The sequence below is a fragment of the Macrobrachium nipponense genome, chromosome 12 (genome assembly GCF_015104395.2).
Source record: "Macrobrachium nipponense isolate FS-2020 chromosome 12, ASM1510439v2, whole genome shotgun sequence".
Classification (NCBI taxonomy): Eukaryota; Metazoa; Arthropoda; class Malacostraca; order Decapoda; family Palaemonidae; genus Macrobrachium; species Macrobrachium nipponense.
The window spans coordinates 36394767-36417266 of NC_087205.1; the positions used below are offsets into that span (position 1 = coordinate 36394767).

Genomic DNA, 22500 nt, shown 5'->3' on the forward strand with positions numbered 1-22500 from the left:
ACTACGCCTACGGAATAATACCAGCACTGACGACGACCCCTGCTTGACCTGGACCTGATATCTTGTTCTAATAAAAGATTCCTTCAGCATTTATAATTTTTGAAAATTCCCAATATGAATATTGGCCAGTTACTCAGAAACATCGCTGAGCCTGAGAAGCGAATTGCAAGGAAAATAGAAAAAACAGTATATAAAATCAACTCGCTTAATTCTGCCATCCTTTTTAATAATAATAATCAGATGCAGACCAACGAAAAAGTTAGAACTTTACGGGAGTTTCAATTTCACCTCAGCTACGACATACGACACTTGATTATCAACCAAGACTGTACATTTAGATGCTTATGTCATCAAACGACCAATGATGCGTTACAGAGAAACTTACAGTTATTAGTTTTTCTTGGTTTAACTCCCTAAAGGCAATCAAGGACTGCATGAGTGTGTATGTGTGCGAGAGTCTTTGCTTATGTAAGTGTATGAGACAGAGAGGGAGAGAAAGAGAGAGAGAGAGGTAGAGTGTATGTGAGAGAGACAAACAGGCAGTGATCGGTAAGATACATTTGAGAGTGCTGAAGGCAAAAGACACCCAAAATCACAGCAAGCAAAAGATGGTTATTTATTCTTTTCCGCAAAGATCGTTCTGACGTCATCGTCAATTCCACGCAATTATTTTCTGCCGAAGGGATTGCTCGCCCCATTGTTTTTGGAGCCGTTAACTGAATAGCATTGTTCCATTACCTGGCAATGGATTCCTCTTTTACGGATTGAGCCCTGCAAATGGGACCCTTCGTGTTCTGAACCGGATATAATCTATTACACCTATTTTGAAATAATGTTAGTGGGAAAAATCTAACAAAAGGTTGAGGTATCGTTGAAAATTGAGATGATAGCATACTCTTTATATTTATACATATATATATATATATATATATATATATATATATATATATATATATATATATATATCTTGTACACGTAGAAAACTATTTTGTTTTAGTTTTAATGCATATCTATTTACCTTAGACACAGAAATCCCAATTCCTTTAGATTTTTGTACGATTTTACGCACCATACACACACATATATATATATATATATATATATAATATATATGATATATATATATATATATATATATCTTTATATATATATATATATATATATTTATATATATATATATATATATATATATATATATATATATATATATATATATATAATTGGTTGAACAACACCGTAAGAGTATATAACGTATTGCAAACATATAATCTAGCATACGATATTTCATTATGTATCTCGGGTAAAGGACAGCCATACTAATATGCATTATTTCTCAGAAACTCCACAGAGAAACTGATATCACTTCCCAATCTACAGACAGAGTAACATTATCAAATAGCCATTCTCTACGTCGCGTGGGTGTATTCAAGTCATCAAACATGTCATAAAAAAGATAGGATTTTCTCTGCTAAGTTCTCTCTCTCTCTCTCTCTCTCTCTCTCTCTCTCTCTCTCTCTCTCTCTCTCGCTTCTCTCTCTCTCTCCTCTAAATAGATTTGTCAGAATTTGGTAAACACTAACAGTATACCGAGTCCTGTCCCGAATACACACATACGAATATACACACACGTACTCACGCGCATACTACATTTGAAACGATGAGTAACTGACAATATAATTAAGACACCGATGTGAATGCGATTTGCATTTTTTTTTTCTGATTGGGCGGACGTGGTGAGCGGTGACATTCTTGAAATGTAGAGGTCATCAATATGACTCTCGTGGAAACAGTGGTCGTAAGTGACAAGCTCAGCTCAACTTCGAAATGTTGACGCAACTTCCTTGGGTGGCGGGATGTCGAAGGTCGCTGCCGAAGCAGAATAGACCACGTCCTGTTTCTGTGGAAGCAGATATGCCTTCTGAATCTGGTTTGAAGCAGATTCTTGGTCGTGATTATGATTTGTATAATGACGTCATGAACTTATGACGAAACTATGACGACACTTATCTGGGAGTAAGTTGGCCAAGATGGAGAACGATACGAAGTCTGCAAAAGGTCAAGATGGCTGTGATTGTATTTTTAATTAAGTGTGATTAGTGTTGAATGGGTAAGCATACTTATTTTATTTTGCCAAAGTGTGGCTTGACTGTATTTTGAATATTTGTTTCAGAGATGTCCTATTCCATTTGACCTTTGATTTATATCATTTTTATTTATTTTCTTTTGCTTATGTAGATATATTTCCCTATCTTCTCCAGGTGGATCTGGACCAAATGGGAACTTATCTGGCCTATTTGGAAATGGAAACTTAAATGCCCCCTGGATTTTGTGTGCTATGACTGAGCTATGACATTTCTAGTTTTATGACTAAACTAATGTTGGTTATTGTAGAGAAAAGGGTAGATGGGTTTAGTTCAATCCCCAGGGTTATCTGAGTTATTTGGATCTTTGAACTTAACCTTTCAGTTACTCATTTTGTTAAGAACCTGATTTATTTAGTTAATATTTTGCTCTTAAATAAATGTATTTTTGTAGTTCACGAATCTGATTTAATTGCCTTAGGTAATTGTGGAGAGAGAGAGAGAGAGAGAGAGAGAGAGAGAGAGAACGAATGTCACCTCAGTACCTTCCTGCGCTAGGGCTATGCTACCAAAATGCCTAGATCAGGTAAGCTTACTTCTTTACTCCTCTTGAGGAAGGGGGTAACACAATCATACGAGCACACAAGTACACACACACACATACACACACACACACACACATATATATATATATATATATATATATATATATATATATATATATATATATATATATATATATATATATATATATATGTATAATATCAATCATTTCCAGTGGCACCCAAGGGGATGCAAAGCGCCTCGATGAGCTCACTCTACCAACCACATTCTGTCCTAGGCTAACTCCTCAAGATCTCCCCAACACTCATCTCTTGCTTCCCGTCTCATTGTCCTCAACCACGTCCCCTTTGGCCTACCTCTACCCCCTCTACCAAAGGCAACCCACTCCGGTGTATCTTGTGCTATTCCCTGTCTCCTATATGCATGACCTGGCCACTTCCAGCGTGAGAACCTTTCATACTCATCGACGGCTGCACCCCCGTTACTTCACTCATTCTGTTTTTTGTTATCCTATTCCTCCAATTAATTCCTAACATTCTCCTGAGCTCCTTACTTTCAAATACTACGAATCTATCCATAGTCGCTGTACTGTACCATGACTCATGCCCGGTCAAAATACTCCTAACTATTACATTATAAATTTGGAGTTTTGTATGCACAGAAAAATGATCACTATTCCAATTATTTCTAAGCATTCCCATTGCCTGATGAGTCTTTTTTAATCTTTCTATAAATCCAGTGGTCAGAGAACCATCTGTATTTAAATAAGTACCTAAATATTAAAACTTATCCACTTCCATTACGACCATGCATTCAATTAGGCAATCATGTGCATTTTCAATATTCATATTCATTATTTCAACTTTTCTACTATTAATAACCAGACCAACCTTTCAGTCTTCACTCATTATAAAATTCAACACTGCATCTTTTCTGGTCCCTCACAGATCAAAACTATATCATAAGCATAATCTAAGTCAAGAAGTTTCCCATTTTCTCCCAAGATTATACCAGCATCCGTTTTCTTTTGAGCCTTCTCATAATGTAATCTACGACAAATACAAATAACAGAAGAGACAGTATGCTACCCTGAATCACACCAGACTCAACTTCAATAGATCATTCAAACCTTCACCAGCCATCACTTTATAAGATGTGCCCTCATGCATTTTTATAAAAACCCTCACAAACATTTCCGGTATAGCATAATGCCTAGTGATTTTTCCTATAGTCCGTCTCGTAATACTATCAAAGGCCTTTTCAAACTCAAGAAAACAAAGATTTAACGGAGTTTTTGTTGCATTAACTCGCTGCATTAAATGCCTATAAAGATCTGATTACTGCAACCCCGCACCTTTCTAAAACCAGCCTGTTCATCTCTCAGAATACCATCAACCACTGGTTCCAACCTATTCAGTAATACTCCACTGAACATTTGAAGGCTACAGATTACAAAGGGATTCCCCTCCAATTACCGCACCTACTCAGATCTCCTTTCTTTTAACTATACTTATCATACCATTCTTCTGATCTGGTGGTACTATCCCCTCCACCCATCTCATTGAATATATATATATATATATATATATATATATATATATATATATATTATATATACACATACATATATATATATATGTGTGTGTGTGTGTGTGTGTGTGCGTGTGTGTGTGTTTAAGTATGTGCGTATGTATGTATGTATTTATTCTATATTATTTACAGACCGTGTTATTCATACCATTCCATTCCGTAATGAGAGCAATTAACAGAATGAATAACTGAAAGTTCACCACCAATTATCTCTGCATATTGGCACCGAAGTGCGAACTAAAAAAAAAGGTCCTTTGTATACTGTGGTCGATGAATAAACTTAACCCTATACAGGTTTTAAATTAAATGGGATAATGATTCGCGTGTGAGTGCTAATTACTATCGACCGCCAATTCTAGGCAGATGGGTTTACCTTCCCTCTGTGTAATAATATAATTTTATCGGCCGTAGGAGTGAAGGCAGCAGACTCATAATCGTTACACTATGGAAAATGAAAATAACAAGATTTGAGGGATTATGTGAATTTTCCTATTAAATTTCATCATTTTCCACTTACAGATGATTAAGCTAAACTCCAAAAAGTCATTAAAATACCTCTGTACTACGAAAAAGCATAGAATATATCTAATAAAAATATTAAATATGTAAAACACCGAGTATGGTAGAGTATCAAGCTACCACGAACTCTTAATTAATGTAATAGATAATAGCTATAGTGTATGAATTCAACAAATGTTTATCATAAATGTATTTTTCATCACTAGGATATGCCTATATTAAATGTCTTAGTTCATATATACATATATGTATGCAGGAAGGCATGGGTACATTATATATATATATATATATATATATATATATATATATATATATATATATATATATATATACATAAATATATATATATATATATATATATATATATATATATATATATATATATATATACACACACACCACACACACACACATATATATATATATATATATATATATATATATATATATATATATATATATATAAATGTTCGTCTGTTAAAAATCTTAAATATCCGAAAGTTCTTCACCGATTCCTTTGAAATTTTGACACAACATTGCATTCGAATACGCTCGTGTTTTTATAATGGGGTTTCATTCTACCTCTTCCCCTCCAAAGGGGGTGGGAGTGAGAAGGGATTCCTTGAAACGGAGCTGGTTCTGCCCATGAAGCGGGACTAGTTATGCCTGTAGACTTAGTTACTTTACAAATCTATCAAACATAACTGAGAAGGGGTTGGCAGAGAGAGAATGTGAGGGAGACGAAGTGAGAGGGAGTAGACTGAGTGTTAGGGAGAAGAAAGAGGAAAAAAGACAGAGAGAGAGAGAGAGAGAGAGAGAGAGAGAGAGAGAGAGAAGAGCAGGTATTTGGGAGGAGAGAGAGAGAGAGGGAGAGTTGGTATTAGTGAGAAAAAAGAGGGAGAGAAAGAGAGAGAGTAGAGGGGGTGTTAGGTAGGAGAAGGATGCAAAACGTGAGTGAGGGAGAGAGAGAGAGATAGAGAGAAAGAGAATAGCGGTTGTTTAGGAGGAGAAAGAGTAAGAGAAAGGAGCTTTCTCTTTTCTCCCTTTTCCATTTAACCAAACTGAGCCTCGGTAATAGTATCTTGGTGGCAGCGAGTAAAAGGCTGCTTTGAATTGCGTTTCTGGAGAGACTGGTTGTGTAAATGAGTTAGGATTTCAAATATTAGGTGACAGGTGGTAGGAAGCCGTTGTTCTTGTACTGAGAAGAAGTGTTTAGTTAGGGTCAGCATTTTTGCCGCTGAGATGCCTTCAAGGATTTGCTAGTCTGCTGGGTATTGTGGGAGCGGCATGTTAACAGTGCTCAGTGTTAAAGATGGCCATTAAACTCGAGTCTAGCCGTGTGTTTACCACAGTTCTTTAGCCTGTGTGTATTTTAGTGCTTTCACACATGCACAAACTGGCAGTGTAGTGTTCCCTGCTGTTCTATCAATGAAGGCGGGAGCGTTACAATCATTTTTTTTTTTTTTTTGCCCTTGCATATTTTTCTCTTCCTCTCTTTTTCTCTCTTTATGCGTAAATCATTTTGGGTTTAAAGGGACAGTTCAGATCACCATAATATTTTCCCCTCATAGAAGCAGAGCGTATTAATTTTTTTTTATAAGATGTGTTGATCTTACCATGTATTTAACGGCAACGTATTTTGTTTTTGGGATTACATACGTATGCATGTATAGGTCTCATAACTTGGCTCAGTTCTTACAGTGCTTAGATTGCATTTTTGGGGGGGCCTTGGGGACAGCGCTCTCTCATGCATACGCACTCAGCATATTTTTCGCTGAGCAACCAGCAAAGTGAGGCTTTTGTGATCCAGGGGGTAGCGTCAAGAGAGAGGGCGAGGTTTTTTTTTTTTTTTTTTTTGTACGAATTCAAGGGGGTGAATCCCTACCTGCTTCTTTCTTTTTTTCTCTCCCTTGTATCTTCCATTTGGCTTTGAAAACAAACGTTCAGTGCCTTGGCCTTGATATGGGAAAATCAGCTGATAGCTGCTGTCGGTCACGAGAGTGAGAGGAGGTGATTTACACCCGTAGTTTTTTTTCTTTTTTTTTTTACGATTTTTGTTCTACATTTACCTGAAGAGAAAATAAATATGGTGCAAGCTTTCCTTGTGCTTTGGAGAATGTCTTACACTATCTTAGAGATTTTTTATGATTTCGAGATCGGATTTTGACCACACCCTGATGTTCCCTCGATGGCAGGTGTTGAGCAAGACAGAGTCGTCGTAGCTCCTGTGGCTTCAGTTGTCCGGCCTTCTTTTCGTCCGAGTTTTTGGATTTCTGTGATAGCCCTTAGAGTTTTCTTTTTTTTTTTTTTTTTTTGTTTATGGGTTGAGTAGGCAATTGTTTTAAGTCTACGTTAGTCACAGGTGCTACAGACGCCACGGGAACAGTCAACAGTGCCATTGGCTTTTCTTTTCCCCTTTTGGATGTTAGCCATCGCTGTCATAAGTTTTTTATCACAAGCGAATTTGAATTTCTTTTTCTCTCTCAGAACAGTTTGTGTAGATTTTAACATCTCAGTCCGTGATCTGGAATCATTTTTCGGTGATGCATTTATAGTTTCAGCTGTTTGATGCTGCAACGAGATTTAGGGGGGAATTTGTGCATTTTTGGATGTGTGAATAATGGCACTGCATCATTTTTTTCTGGATATTTAATTTTCAGAAACTGTTGCATTACCAGGGCTCTTTCACGATACCCTTGTTGTGTGTTCAGTTTTTCTGATAGGTTGCAGAGCCTCTATCTGATGAGGTGTCAGTTTTTCTTTTTTTTCTTTCTCTCCTTTTTTCTGAGTCCATGAGCATATGTCGCAAGGTACGACAGTTATATGGCACTTGTGTTTTTCTCTCTCTCTTTTTTTTTAGAAAGTTGCCGGGAGTTTCGGCAAACATCTCCAAGTGTCTGTCACATGAGAATTTGGTTTTTGCTCATGGTTGTTTTTGTAGCAAGTTTGCCAGTGATAGGAGACTTGATTAAGTTTCTGGTGGCCTGTACCGAAGTGGATATGGGGAAGCTTTTGTTTAGACACTTCGGATTTGTGGTTTTTGTTTGTAATAAGTTATGGCACACTGATGATTTTTTTCTAGAATTCCTTAGCAATTTTGCGAGTATTGTTACTTTTATTTTGGAAGTTTTTGTCTTTCTCAGCAGTTATGCTAAACCGAGTTTATTTAACTGGCACAGTTTTTAGAGTCCGATCACGAGGAGCATTGGGGGTAAAATGTTTTGGCCATGTGGTATTTTGTTCTGTTGTAGATGCTCCAGAGCTTAAGCCTATGGTGGAAAGAGCCATGATTTAGTCCGCTGTTTTGGATTCAGTTATTTGGTTGCATTATGGTTTTTTTTTGGTACCAGTAGAAACCTTTGTGAGAGAAGGTATGTGGTAATATTTCTAAGTGTATCAGCTAAATGCTTTGAGTGCATTTTCGGAGAACAGAGTTTTTTTTTGGATTACTCTGCTTGGAGGTAAAACGATTTTTGGGGTATTTGGTTTTTTATTCCACATGTGGGAATGGTAAAATAGAGGGGAATATTTTTATTGCCTGGGTGTTATTAATAATATGGTGATAATGTGGGTGGTGTTTATATATCATTGATGGTTTTTTGTGCTGAGTCACAATTTTAAGTATAGATATCTCCTAACGTTAGGTGAATTATGTCTATAATGCTGTTTTAGCTGATGATGTTATTTTTGAACCAGGTATATTGGTTGTTCTGCGTCTGCTAATTGTGGATAAATGTTGAGATTACTGGAGGTGGAATTGTCGTTTATTAATTTGGTGGATGATGACATGTCTTTGTTTATTGATGATGGTCTTTCAGAACTTTTGTTTTGATTAGTGTCCAGCCTAAGTTTGATTTATATTTGCCGATTTCTTTGGAAGAGCTATAATAATTCAGTTCTTGAGATTTGAGGAAGCACGTTCTGCATAATGTTGCTGTTCTCTTTTTTATTTATTTATTATTTTTTTTTTTTTTTTTGATGGCCGATAATGTTTCAGTGTTTGGCCGTTTTGCTGCAGATACGAGTCAGTATCCATTTTTTTTCTAAGTTGCCGTACATGTCTAAGCGGACAATATAACAGTTTGTGATTTTTATTCTGTTTGCGCAAAACATGGTTTTGGTCCCGACTTCAAGTTTTGATTTAGTTTTCTGCGCATTTGCAATGGTCTAGTATGATTTTGTCAGTCTTTTTAATATTTGCCTTCCGGATTTTTTTTTTTTTATTTTTGCGGTATTTTGGGTATTTTGCAGCATTTATGAGTAGTTAGCTGCCGAGTCAAGTAATGTGCATTCAGACAACAAAAGGGTGCATTTGGGGGATAACGTGTTCCTGATGGTTAATATTGGGAATGGGTTATTTTTTGGGCCTTATTTAATTCAGTTCTTAGTCGCTTCATTGAAGTAAGGGGATAAGTTTGGGGTTCTTACTGATTTTGTGGGGTTAGTTAACGCAAATATCAGAGTTTGAGAGAACATTTTTAGTAATAATTTGGGGCTGGTCATTTTCTCTTTTTGTACGTTTTTGGTGAGCTTAAAATGTAAGGACAATAGTCCGTAGAGCTTTTGTGATTTTTCATTTTCTAGCTTCTTCTCTCTCTCTCTCTCTCTCTCTCTCTCTGCGCAAACTCGATGACTCGTTTGTTTGGGGTGGCTTGTGCTAATGGTGTATGGGGTTTGAAGAGTGGTTTTATTATTATCATTATTATAGAAGGGTTTAGTATTTTCTTTACGGGGATATAGTCGTTTTTTTATATGTTATTAATGGTGATTTATAATTTCGCGATCCTATGAGGTTACTTCTCACAGTTTTTAGTTAGGAAATGGTTTGGTGGTTATGTGATGTATCCGATTTGTTTTGGCACATTATAGTTTTTTGTGTTGGTGGTGTTAATTGGAAAACGTTCAGTTAGTATTTCTTGGAATTTTGACAGATGTATGTTTAGGTTTAATTCTTTAATTGACCGGTGAGCTGACTGACGATAATACTGAAAGCAACATAAACTCCATTCCCCTACGCCAGCAAGACGTCCTTCAGCTACCTTTTTTGGGATTCGTGGGTCAAGATGTCGAATGCTCCCGTCGTGCGAAAGAATCTACGAATCTACGAGGATTTACGACGTCTTTTGGTCGATAATGGGCATGGTACTGGGAGACGTTTTTATACAGTGTGTGCAACTGCAGGACACACACATTCGCACAGAAACGTCAAATTCAAGATGGGAAGATATGCGCTCTACAGTGAACTGTTATTATAGCTCAGATACAGGCTATTCAAATTTATTCTTGTGCTGCCAAAGATGTGCAGTTTTTTTATATTAATATGATGTACATGAGCCAGCCAGTGTGTTTTTCTTGTACTTTTATATAAACTGTGGCTAAATGAGGACATTCAAGGTGTTGGCCGAGCTTCTATTATATTTTTAAACTTTTTTTTTTTTGTTCACCGATGGTTGATAAGCGGATGTGATGACATTCTTTGAAACTGTAGATATCATCATTTTGACTCCATGGAAACAAGAGGTGTCTTAAAGGGACAGATTCAGAGTTAACTCCGAAAATGTTGACGCAACATTTGGGGTGGAGCTAGGTGAAAGACGCTGCCTCAGCAAAACAGATTACGTCTTATGTCCGGGCATGAGAGGAAGCAAGGATCTGGTTTTGGGTAGATTTTATGGTCGTGATAATGAGCTGTAATGACGTCACACATCTATTCCAGTGGAACGAACTTGTGACAAATCAATGACGTCATATTATGGGAAGTGTCTTGTGAGAAAGTTCGTGCTTGTGTACGTACGAGTTGTTTCCCCTACATAATGGGAAGGTAAGATAACTAAGTCGGAGAGGCACCCAAGTGGAGGAAGCGACCTTATTTTGGAGATGGTTGTACAAAGTTGTATTTGGTTAAGGGTTAGTGCTCACAGCTGAAATGGGTAAGCATACTTTTAAGCCCGAGTGTGGCTTTGTCTTTATATATTTTAAACCTTTATTTCAGAGATGTCCTTTTCCATACGACTTTTTGGTTTATGTCATTTTGGTTTGTTTGCACTTTATTTATGTGGGATCCCTTTCCTGTTTTACAGGCGTTTCTGGTCCATCAGGCAAGTCTGTCAGGTTTGGTAACCTGGAAAACCGGGAAGTATGGAGTTTCCCCTAATGGAGTGGTGTTACTGTTATGACTTTTCTAGTTGCTATTTTATGGCCCAAACTAATGTTAGTTAGTGTAGAGAAAGAGGTAAACGGGTTTGGTTCGATCCCCAGGGTTATTTGAATTATCTGGATTTTGAATTTTAACTTATTCAGTTAAACTTTTGTTTTTTGAGAACCTGATTTATTTAGTTAATCCTTTTTTTCTTAAATAAATGTATTTTTGTAGTTCAAGAGTCTGATTTAGCTACCTGAGAGAATTGTGAGAAGTTGAGAGAGAGGGATTGATAGAGAGAGAGAGAGAAAGTCACCCAGTGCCTTACTGTTCTAAGGTCATGGCTACCAACGTACTTCGAAGAAGTAAATTTTATATATATCCCTCCAGTCTCTGAGGAGGGGTCAACATATATTTTGTTTTTCTTTTGAGACTTTGTATCGAGGTTAAAACCTCGGTAACACACACACACACACACACACACACACACATATATATTTATATACTATATATATATATTATAATATATATATATATAATATATTATATATATATATGTATATATATGTATATAATATGTATTATATATTTATATATATATATATATATATATATATATATATATATATATGCATATATATATAATAATATTAATATAATATACTATCGTTATAATATATATATAAATATTTATAATATATATATAATATATAAATATTTATATATATAAAGTATATTATAATTATATGCGTAATAATATAAATATATATACATGTATATATAATGTATTATTATGTATAATATATATTATATATATATCATATATATATATACATATGTTATAATTCGTTCCTAAAACAAGAGCCAAAGCGATGAACGTTTAATTAAATGTCTAAAATTTGCAAGTGGGTCTATTAGACTTTTCTGGACCCTAATCTACCCTGTTCTTCTGTGAATCAGATTAAATCTGGCTGCCTAATGGATTGAGGATTGGACTCCGATGGCGAAAACAACACATTATTTGGCTTTTCAGAGAGAGAGAGAGAGAGAGAGAGAGAGAGAGAGAGAGAGAGAGAGAGAATATTTTACTGTTGCAAAGTTGACGGCTGGATTATTTGTTATTCGTAATCTTTTCCTACTTGGATATGAGAGAGAGAGAGAGAGAGAGAGAGAGAGAGAGAGAGAGAGAGAGAGAATCCCGATTACTAATGCATACAAAGAAAAAAATGTTTGTCAAAAATTACGTCTAATTGTCAAGTGTACCGTGTAAATTAAATACAGCGCCGACGAATCTTAAAAAATATGTTTGAATTTAAACGGTGAACAGTGTACCAGTGTACAATCAAATTTAATTATAAATTGTAAGACATTTCCATTCTTCAGCATCCAAAATTTGAAAAGGTATAACCTTTGAAGTTGTCAGCTAAAGGGATTCTTATATTGTTTTCACATCAAGGTCGTCAACAACACTTGTTTTAATATATATATATATATATATATATATATATATATATATATATATATATATATCTATATATATATAGATATATATATATCTATATATATATATATATATATATATATATATATAGATATATATATATATATATATATACATATACATATATATGTATATATATATATACATATATATATATATATATATATATATATATATATATATATATTATCGCATACCGACAGCGACCTCGTTGGGTCCAAGGGTTAAGATTTCACTTGACTGACTAGATCAATGACTTGGCACAATTAGGATACCCTTGCAATTGGATAACTGAATCAGTAATCAGTGACTATGTACGACCAACGACAAATTGTGATAGCGAATAGAAAATAGTGAATTGAGCAATGTGAAAAATACCCTAACTACCAAAGTTCGGCTCAAAAGAACACACTATGCTTCCAATAAATTAACATAATTTCACCGAAGAATGCAAGGGATATTAGAGGGATTTCTATTGAACCAAGTGGCACCATAGGCAACATTAAACAGAGTTACAAACACTAATTAGTGCCACACCAGGTGTGGTGTAATAACTAAATTAGCTAAAACTAATTCTAAAGTTAACACTTGGAGTAAAAGCAAGATTTCCTTCGACGGGCTGACACAGAACAGTTAGATGTAAAGTAACACGCAAATAAAAGTCTATGATCATTTAGCACTGTTTCATTTGCAATTGTTTCTGTTTAACACCACTGAATGACACAGGTAGACACAACAGCTCTGCCAGTACATCTGCAGGTTATTGAGAGTTGTAGTGAATGAGGACAGGATATTACAAAGAATTTACTTTACTTTTGAGGTGTAAGAGCGAAACTGCATTAAATTTCGCACTAGGTTTCAAGCAAAAATTTTAATCAACAGCTTGATGCCAAGAACATAACAAGAATCACTTATTAAAAACATTTTTCATATCAGTGCACTGGGTCACGTTTACACTGGTATGGAAATTTGGGGAAACAAATTCGAAGGGTGACTGAGGATTTAGGAATAGGAATGGATAAGTTAGTAAGGAATGCTAACTGTGATTACAGACACTGTGGTTTAAATATAAAATGCAGTTCTCTTTGCACATTACCTAATATGTCAGTGGACTTGACGTTCGTTGTAGCATGAACCAGGGGGTGAGACGGCCGAGGAAGTAGGAACCTTGTTGCCGATTAAGGGAGTATGTAGGGTGCGACTGGATTTGTGGATTGAACAAGGCTGATGGTAGAAGGCTTTGGCTGTGATGGTGAATAAAATAAGGGATTCATCTGGAGTATGAGTCTGTTATGGTAGGACTCGTAGGCTTTTAGCATAAGCCATGGCACTGGGCCGGATGAGTCTCTTCCAATTTGAAAGTGGACAGCTTGGTTCGGGGATAGCTACGGGCGTAGGTCTTATGTGACTAGAGACTTCCTCCTACTGTACTGATTTGTAAGGGTGATCTCAGGTCCTTACATTTCCATCTGCAGCCACCATCTTGGATGTTTTCTGGCTAGCGGCTTCCATTGTTTCTGCATCAAAGAATGACCCTTCAAATCCCTAGGTATCACTGGAAGAGGCCAATATTTCGACAGAAAAGAGTGTCTCTAAAGGAACAAAAATGGAAGGGGCATTGCTGAGGAGAGGAAGGTTGAGAGTAGGCGGAGTTACTCGCTGCTAAAGGGTTAGGGTCTGAGCAACGTCCACTGTCCCGTGACAAGGTCGAGAGGGGTCGGCCGCTGGAGCAGAGGTGTTAATGAAGGTATCAACCCCATAGGATGATACCTTCATAGGGAAATTCACACAATAGCGGGAGGAGAGGAGTGAAGATTAAGGTCCGTATTTTGAAACTGACATCTTCGACAAAGAAGCTCTTTACTGCTTAAATGGTATTATTGTGCCGAGAAGCAGCTTCCTCCTGAAGACGAAGATTAATTGAGGGTGAAAATTATTAGAAACGAAAATGTAGCCGTTACCACCTCTTTGCTAACCTCCTCGTATATTTCTTTTAACATTAAAAGAGAACAGCATAACTAATGTAAATATTGGAATGTATAACACATGCTAAATATCTTAGTTTTTCAGTACTTCAATGCAAATGGTCTTATTTGCATTCTTGTAAAAGACTGGCTTTTTACTTGAAAGACCTCACGTTCCCAAGTTCATGGCTGCCGGGTGTGTATGAAGTTCTCAGTTGTAACAGAATCGTCTTTCACTTCTTCCTGGATTATGTAATAATCAGCACAATGTATTTTCGTTCGGCAAAACAGCCATTGCAAAACAAATGAAGATGAAAGAACCACAGATTAACAAACTTTTCGGAACTATTTTGAGCCATAAGGTTTTCCCTTTTTAACATGAATGTTGTGACTGAATGCAGGTCGGAATATGCAGGTGGCCAGTGCTAATGACATTTGGAGGTCGTTAAATGTGATTAGACGGAATTGGATAGGGAATTAGACATAGGCTTATGGAATGGGCGTCACCTGGATTGTCTGAAGTACTCATTGACGGTGATACAGGTGTTCACAAAGGGGGTGTCGCTGTCTTCGACGCCACTAATCCGAGAATCCTTTGGGAGTTCTCTCGGAGTGCGCTATTGTATTCACTGTGTCTTGAAAGGAAATTTTAAGGCTACGAAGCGTATTTTTAGTAAAATGAAGCTAAGCTGGGATTATTTTGACAATAAGTTGATTTATGATGTCTTTATGAGGTCGAAGGCAAGGCGTTTGGGAGTGTCTATGATTTATTTGACAGCGAGACGAATGGGACTAATTTCTCTGGCACTCTTTTGTGCCACTTGTATCTGGAGGTAGAAAACATCTGTGGGCAAACCACCTGAGTTTCTGCACTGAAAACAGCCCACATTTTTTTTTCTTTTACTATACACATTCTTTCGGTTGGAAAAATTTAATCATGGCAAAAATGCAAGTGTCATGAAGTGGCACATGAAACATTTTAAGGTATACGTTATTAAGGGACAAATAATACAGCACCATATTATTAAGGATACACAATAGATTGAAAAATGACCATTTATTATAAAATATGTATCGGTATTTAGTCCATCCACCATCGTTGGTGATGACATCTTGTAGTCTACTGGGGACGGAGGCTACGTGATTGAAGACGATTTGTTGATTTTTTTCTGAATATCTCCCATTCGGACATGGTGAACTGGAGGAGCTGCTTTGATGATCGCTCATGGCCTAGGATCCAAGAGTTGAGGATTCATATCACACCCCTTACTTTGCCAGTCCAACAGGCCAATGTCTCGTTGCTCCTCAAACCATCGCCTAACTATCCTGGCTGTGTGAATGGGACAGTTGTCCTGCAAAACAAACGTCACATATTTAGTATATATAAATTATTTTTAACAATAGGCGTAAAATTGTAAAGGGTGAGCTGGATATAATCTTTGATTTAAGGTTCGGCCTGTTTCTCCCTGTTTAGATCTCTCCTTTCTCCTGGTTTGAAAAGCTGAGAGATATTCCACCTTCGACCCCTCCCAAAGAGCTCGAAGCCATAAGCCACGTGAAGTTGAAGTCTATCGTGGAGAGGAAGAAGGTGGAATTTCACTTAGCTTTTCAAACAAGGAGGAAGGAGAGATATGAACTGGGAGACGGAACATTATGTTATAGATTATGTACAGCTCACCCTTCCGACAAATGACACCTCATATGATACTTGCATATCATATCATATATATATATATATATATATATATATATATATATATATATATATATATATATATATTCATCCATAACGTGACTGAATATCTTGAGTAGTAAAAAGTCCACACTTATGTAAAAGTATATTAAAAATATATATAAGGCTGGAGCTTTCGTCTACTTGATCAGTAGACCTCATCAGCCGTACTGATTTTTCCTTTTCAAAAAATATACAAAAAAAGTTACGAAGGACAGGCAGGACTCTGGAACCGTCTCCAGAAGAGGTAGTTCAACCACGACGATCGACTCGTTTTTTTGGCCAGACATTTGAACGAGGGAATAACATGATTGAGATACTTTGTTTTGGTTGTTATCTCCCTTGGAGACGGTTCCAGAGTCCTGCCTGTCCTTCGTAACTTTTTTGTATATTTTTTGAAAAGTAAAAAATCAGTACGGCTTATGAGGTCTACTGATCAAGTAGACGAAAGCTCCTGTCTTTTATGTATTTTTAATATACATTTTACATAAGTGTGGACTTTTATTACTTCAAGATATTCCAGTCACGTTATATATATATAATATATATATATATATATATATATATATATATATATATATATGTATATATATATATATACTACTATATATATATATATATATATATATATATATATATATATATATATATATATATATATTATATATATGATATGCAAGTATCATATGAGGTGTCATTTGTCGGAAGGGTGAGCTGGACATAATCTATTACGTAAGGTTCCGTCTCCCAGTTCATATCTCTCCTTCCTACTTGTTTGAAAAGCTAAGTGAAATTCCACCTTCTTCCTCTCCACGATAGACTTCAACTTCATGTGGCTTATGGCTTCGAGCTCTTTGGGAGTGGTCGAAGGTGGAATATCTCTCAGCTTTTCAAACCAGGAGAAAGGAGATCTAAACAGGGAGAAACAGGCTGACCTTAAATTAAAAGATTATATCCAGCTCACCCTTCACAATTTGACGCCTCTTGTAAAAAATAATTTATTTTATACTAAATATGTGACGTTTGTTTTGCAGGACAACTGTCCCATTCACACAGCCAAGATAGTTAGGCGATGGTTTGAGGAGCAACGAGACATTGACCTGTTGGACTGGCAAAGTAAGGGGAGTGATATGAATCCCTTGGAAAATTGCTGGGGGACCATCGTCAACTCTTTGATCCTAGGCCAAGAGCGATCATCAAGGCAGCTCCTCCAGCACACCATGTCCGAATGGGAGATATTCAGAAAAAAATCAACAAATCGTCTACAATCATGTAGCCTCCGTCCCCAGTAGACTACAAGATGTCATCGCCAACGATGGTGGATGGACTAAATACTGATACATATTTTATAATAAATGGTTATTTTTCAATCTATTGTGTATCCTTAATAATATGGTGCTGTAATATTTGTCCCTTAATTACGTATACGGTAAAATGTTACTAATATCAGGTTTGGACGTCAAATGATATATATATATATATAATATATATATATATATATATATATATATATATATATATATATATATTATAAGGATATAATCTCATTATTACTTGATACATTCTTAACGTTGGAATTCACATCTGCAGAACGAACACAAACAAACAAAAACGCACATGCTTGCCATCGATAAATGTAGACGTATGCCGAGCAGTTAAAATCATGCACAAAAATAGGTTATTTGATCCAATGATTGTCGGTTGTGACCAAACAAACGTCCAACCATAAGGAAGAATCGACTCCCATAATAACCCCTGTGCCCAATCAAGACCTATGCCCCCATTCTACTTAAGAGGGTAATGGCGCCCCTTCTGACACCAGCCACACTCTCAGCTCTATTACACTGTGTCTCCTTTCCTTCTGCCTCCTTCTTGCTGTTGTCCTCTCTCTTATAACTGTCTCTTTGTTTCTCCTCCTTCAGTGTCTTCTAGGCCTATGGAGGCCTTTCTCTCCTCAACTTATGCCTTCTTTATTTCTTCGTGCTTAATTTGAGTTACGTAAGGCCCTACACGATCTGATGCTAGTTGTCTTTGTAATAATAAGAATTTGGAATGCGGCTGTTGATATTAAAATTATAATTAAAGAGTAGTAGGTATGCTGTTATTTGATAGATAAGGCTTTTATTGGTAGATAGCTAAATCTCAATATTACAAGAGCGCGCCACGAAAACCGAGTTAATTCTTCTCTCAGTAACAGCAAGTAATAATATTATTACGACAAAAGTTGAACCGACGGGTTTTCTCGCCTCCATGATGAGAAAATAAACATACAGAATAGATTCAGTTATATTATTTTCTTTAAAGGAGAAATTAGAGAGAGGGAGCAGAAGTTATAAACGTGTGCTTGAAAGGGTGGAAGTGAAGGATGGAGGGAAAAATGTTGAGGGAAGACGTGTGGAGGGCGGTGGCCACGGTGGAGGGGCGGGTTTCATCGTGCGTCTGGAGGCACAGTTCCAATGTTACCAGATCACATCCAGCCCTTGTGGCTGAATTGTGTTTACTTATATGTGTGGCAGACTGTACTACTATGTGATCCAGGGCCTCTGTAACACGGTTTTTTCGCAATAACTTTTTATCTATGCATTTCATAAATATAACGCTTATTCAGAATACATATTATATCAACACATAAATTTTGAGTGTATTCTGCACTACGTAGGTTGAATAAATTTGGTGGTTACTTATAATTGTAAAAGTGACCTTTTTTTGAAGACGGGCCAACTTACTCAGAGAAAAGGTTTCGAACGAACTCGTTACGTAACTTATGACATCATTTCTTCCCTCTTTTTCGATGGATGACTGGCTATACGTAACGAAGACTAAACCTCTGGCAACAATGACATACAAATTTATATACAAGCAAAGCAGTACACCGTTATGAACTCTGGAACCTCTCCACTGATAATTGTCATAATGAACAAACCAACAAAATATGTTAATAAATACAAAAACACTTCGATTATTAGTCTAACTCCCAAAATAAGTTTCCAAAGAAATTACTGTCTACTTTATAGGTCACAATCAGATTGCCAAGATGTAGGGAATAGTTGGTAATTACCAAAAACATAGTAGACAAGCTTGATTTGATAACTGCTATATCCAATGTCAAGCAATTTTTATTTATTGGCTATCTACCTATTTACTGAAAAAAAAAAAATAGCCGGTACCGTATATTGGCTTTAAACCTTCACCAATAATTATCGTCAGAATGGTGACTTCATGAGGCTCCACCCACTTTCGCCTCGTTATAATTCAGAATAACACTGAAGGCTACCATGGGCATTGTTGGATTAGAAAATTTAACTTCTGGCTATAAAAACTAATTTCTCGAGTAGCTGTAAGAAGTGCTAAATGATCCTCAAGGATCCCAGCAGTTGGTCTAAACGTTTAATTCATGTATAATACTGCTATACTGTTGCGGCACTACTGCTACAGTAGTATTACTACGCTAGCACTGATACCCCACCCACATCTATGTATCGTTCCGCCATTCATAAAGTCTTTGGGTTTCAGAGCCGATGGAATTTCTGTCTGGTAGGATGGGCAGGGCAACATTTAGTCAAAAGGTGTTTGTTTTCCTTGCTTACGTAATGAATGTTTTTCGACTCTTGGCTCGTAATCATTGGCCATGGCGTCGGCTAGATCATTTTTACTCTATAAAAATTAAAACTATCGGGTTTAGGTTATTGATAATGCTGACAAAATTTGTGTGTGGTTGTAAAATATACATGTCAACTTTCAGCTACATCCGATGCCTTGACAAGGAGCAAAGTCCAAAAAACCGTGTTACAGAGATCCTGAATCTCATAGTAGTGTGAGGGCTAACTATGAGAAAGAGAGAAAGAGAAATACATATGTCATGTGAGGTAAAACTCTGGATGGGCATCATCTTTAAAAAGTGCAAATGGGATCACATCTTCTGAAAGTACATTAACTGTATGTGCTGTAATTACATAACATAGTACATGCAGATTGTACCAATACTTTTCTCCAAGATTAATGGAGTAATTTTCGCGAAACGACAACTCTGTTATGTCTCTGATATGTTTTACTAGTTGATTATGAAGGTCTTATATAGTGACAAGCACTGTGAATTATGTACTGCTTTTGTATATATTTTCAAAAATATAAATAGCATATACAGACTCTCTCTGCTGATTTTACACTTAAAGGCATGAAAACTTAAATTAGTAAACAAGTGCGTACTTCAGAAATTAAACAGTTTCTGAAGAGGATATCATCTTTGAAAAGTGCAGTAAATTTGTGAATGGGTATTGCATTTCGTAAAAGTACGTATATGTACTAACTGTACGTGCTGCAATTACCTTTGTATCATATTTATGCATGTACAAAAATGAAAATAATACATTTTTAATAAAGATTTTATGCAGAAAGGTTTTAAAACTTAAAAATTTACCTAATAAATTAGACATAAACACTTGCAATGTTTGTGGAGGATTCGCAAATGTTCGCCCTATTGTGAATTCGCGCAACTCGAATCGCGTAAGTTCGGGTTATTACTTTATAGATATATATGTATGTGCTTGTGTTTGTGTTCGTGCAGGTGAGCGTTAACCGTATAACATCACATGATATTTCAACAAAACAGTTTAAGATTCCTACTGCAATTATATGCACCTGAGACACGTCGTCACATCCTGTCGTACCCTACTTTCTCTCTCTCTCTCTCTCTCTCTCTCTCTCTCTCTCTCTCTCTCTCTCTCTCTCTCCATCTCCATTTCTACTCGTTTTAAATGCATGAATACCCGGTGACATTCGAGCCGACTGCATTTCAGGAAGTCGCTAACAATGTGTGATAATTGCTCGTTGAGTTTGTAGCACGCTCAGGGAAGTGGTTGAATCTATTTTAGCTTCAACTTTTCCTAATGGGATTTCACCGATACCTCAGTAAAATACGAAACTTCTTTTTGTAATCAGAATATTTGCATGGTTTAACGCGTCAGTTCACGTCAAATAGCAGTGGATCAATAATTAACATTTTTATTCATAGATCCGAAATCCTTACTACACGGACCTTAAAATCAAATGAAAGAGCCAATATTTTCGATTTTGATCTAAATGTTCCCAGAGAACTTTGTAATTTAGATTTATAAGAAACAGAAACCAAGTTTAGGGAAAGGATTTCATTATGTGCTTTTTTTTATCCATTGTGAATACAAACACGAATGTAATTACTTCAATATCTATCACAAATAAAGACAGAAAGAGAGCTGGAAGCTTACATGTATTAGGAAACACGGAAGAGGGGAGAAATTTCCAAAGTCCCTTCTAACTCTTAATTTATTGACAATCCCAAGTTATGAATGAATATAGAATGAAACGTTTGATATTCACAAATCTTACGTGATATAAAGATTGGTTACTATAAACTTATACAATCATTATTCCACTATTACTGAAGTCCAAATAAGGACACTCACCTAGCCTGTACTGAATATCCTTACATAAAGTTTTCTTGAAACTAATACTTAGGGTTGCCAATAAATTCGTTACCACTTTGCATGTTATACTCTCTTGAAAATTTAAGCCTGAAACTATCAGTGGATTTGAGGAACAAAAAATTATAATTGGATTACTGAATTTAATTTTTTTTTCTGAATTCAGTGAGTGCTTTACAAAATTAAGTTGACAAGTTTAAAGGTAGAGGTACAGAATTGACCCAGTCTCTTAGAGAGGCGATATTCTCATTAAGATAGATGAAGGGAAACTAAGTAAAACACTGTAAAAAAATTCAGTAAAGATAATCATTTAGAATTATGTAGCCATCTTCACTTTTGAATACAAGTAAACTAGTTTACAAACTCATTAATTATTTTCACAATATTAAACCTCCAATGTCATAAAAAAAAAAATTATCACCACTCATATTCCTTCGAACACTTTTGTTGTCATCACTCGTAACCTGTGACCTCTTCCTGACACAAGTTAACATTACCACGAACTCACGGCGACTCCTAATTGGTAACTTTGCTCCGAAAACAGTTCGGTCCTAAGTCAATTGTCACCTGTTATTCTGGTGTAGGTCTTGCGCGAAGTCCCGGCCTTAACTTCTGTTGTTGGACAAAGTTTCGGCCAATCAAAAGAAGGTTGTTTTAAGTGTCCTCTGAGGAGAGCTTCGTATAGCCGCCATGCAGAGTAGGTTACCGAAATTCCCAGGGAAGATAAATTGAAATCAGAATACTCTGTAGAGTGGTTCTTCGCTAATTGGAATTTTGGATGCGTCGGCAGAATATTCGAATGGATGTACCGAGAGGCCTCTTTCTGAAAATTATATTGATGAGTCTTAGCTTTATATGAGTATAGGTTGAATGTAATCTGTATTCTTAAATAAATTATCAGCTATATTTTTAACTAAATATTTCTTTTATGTGACAGGTTACATAAGTTAA

At 36.1% G+C, this 22500-nt stretch overlaps 1 protein-coding gene and 1 long non-coding RNA gene across 3 annotated transcripts in view; both read left to right on the forward strand.

The window, feature by feature from the left end:
* The window catches only part of LOC135224990 (uncharacterized), an 82464-nt gene extending 82422 nt beyond the window's left edge, over window positions 1–42 (forward strand). Inside the window, exon 3 of the long non-coding RNA XR_010316861.1 lies at window positions 1–42. This exon is cut by the window's left edge and continues 329 nt beyond it. This is a non-coding gene — a long non-coding RNA (uncharacterized LOC135224990).
* LOC135224489 (regulating synaptic membrane exocytosis protein 2-like) overlaps window positions 1–22500 on the forward strand; it is a 418548-nt gene that overhangs the window by 252614 nt on the left and 143434 nt on the right. The window lies entirely within an intron of this gene.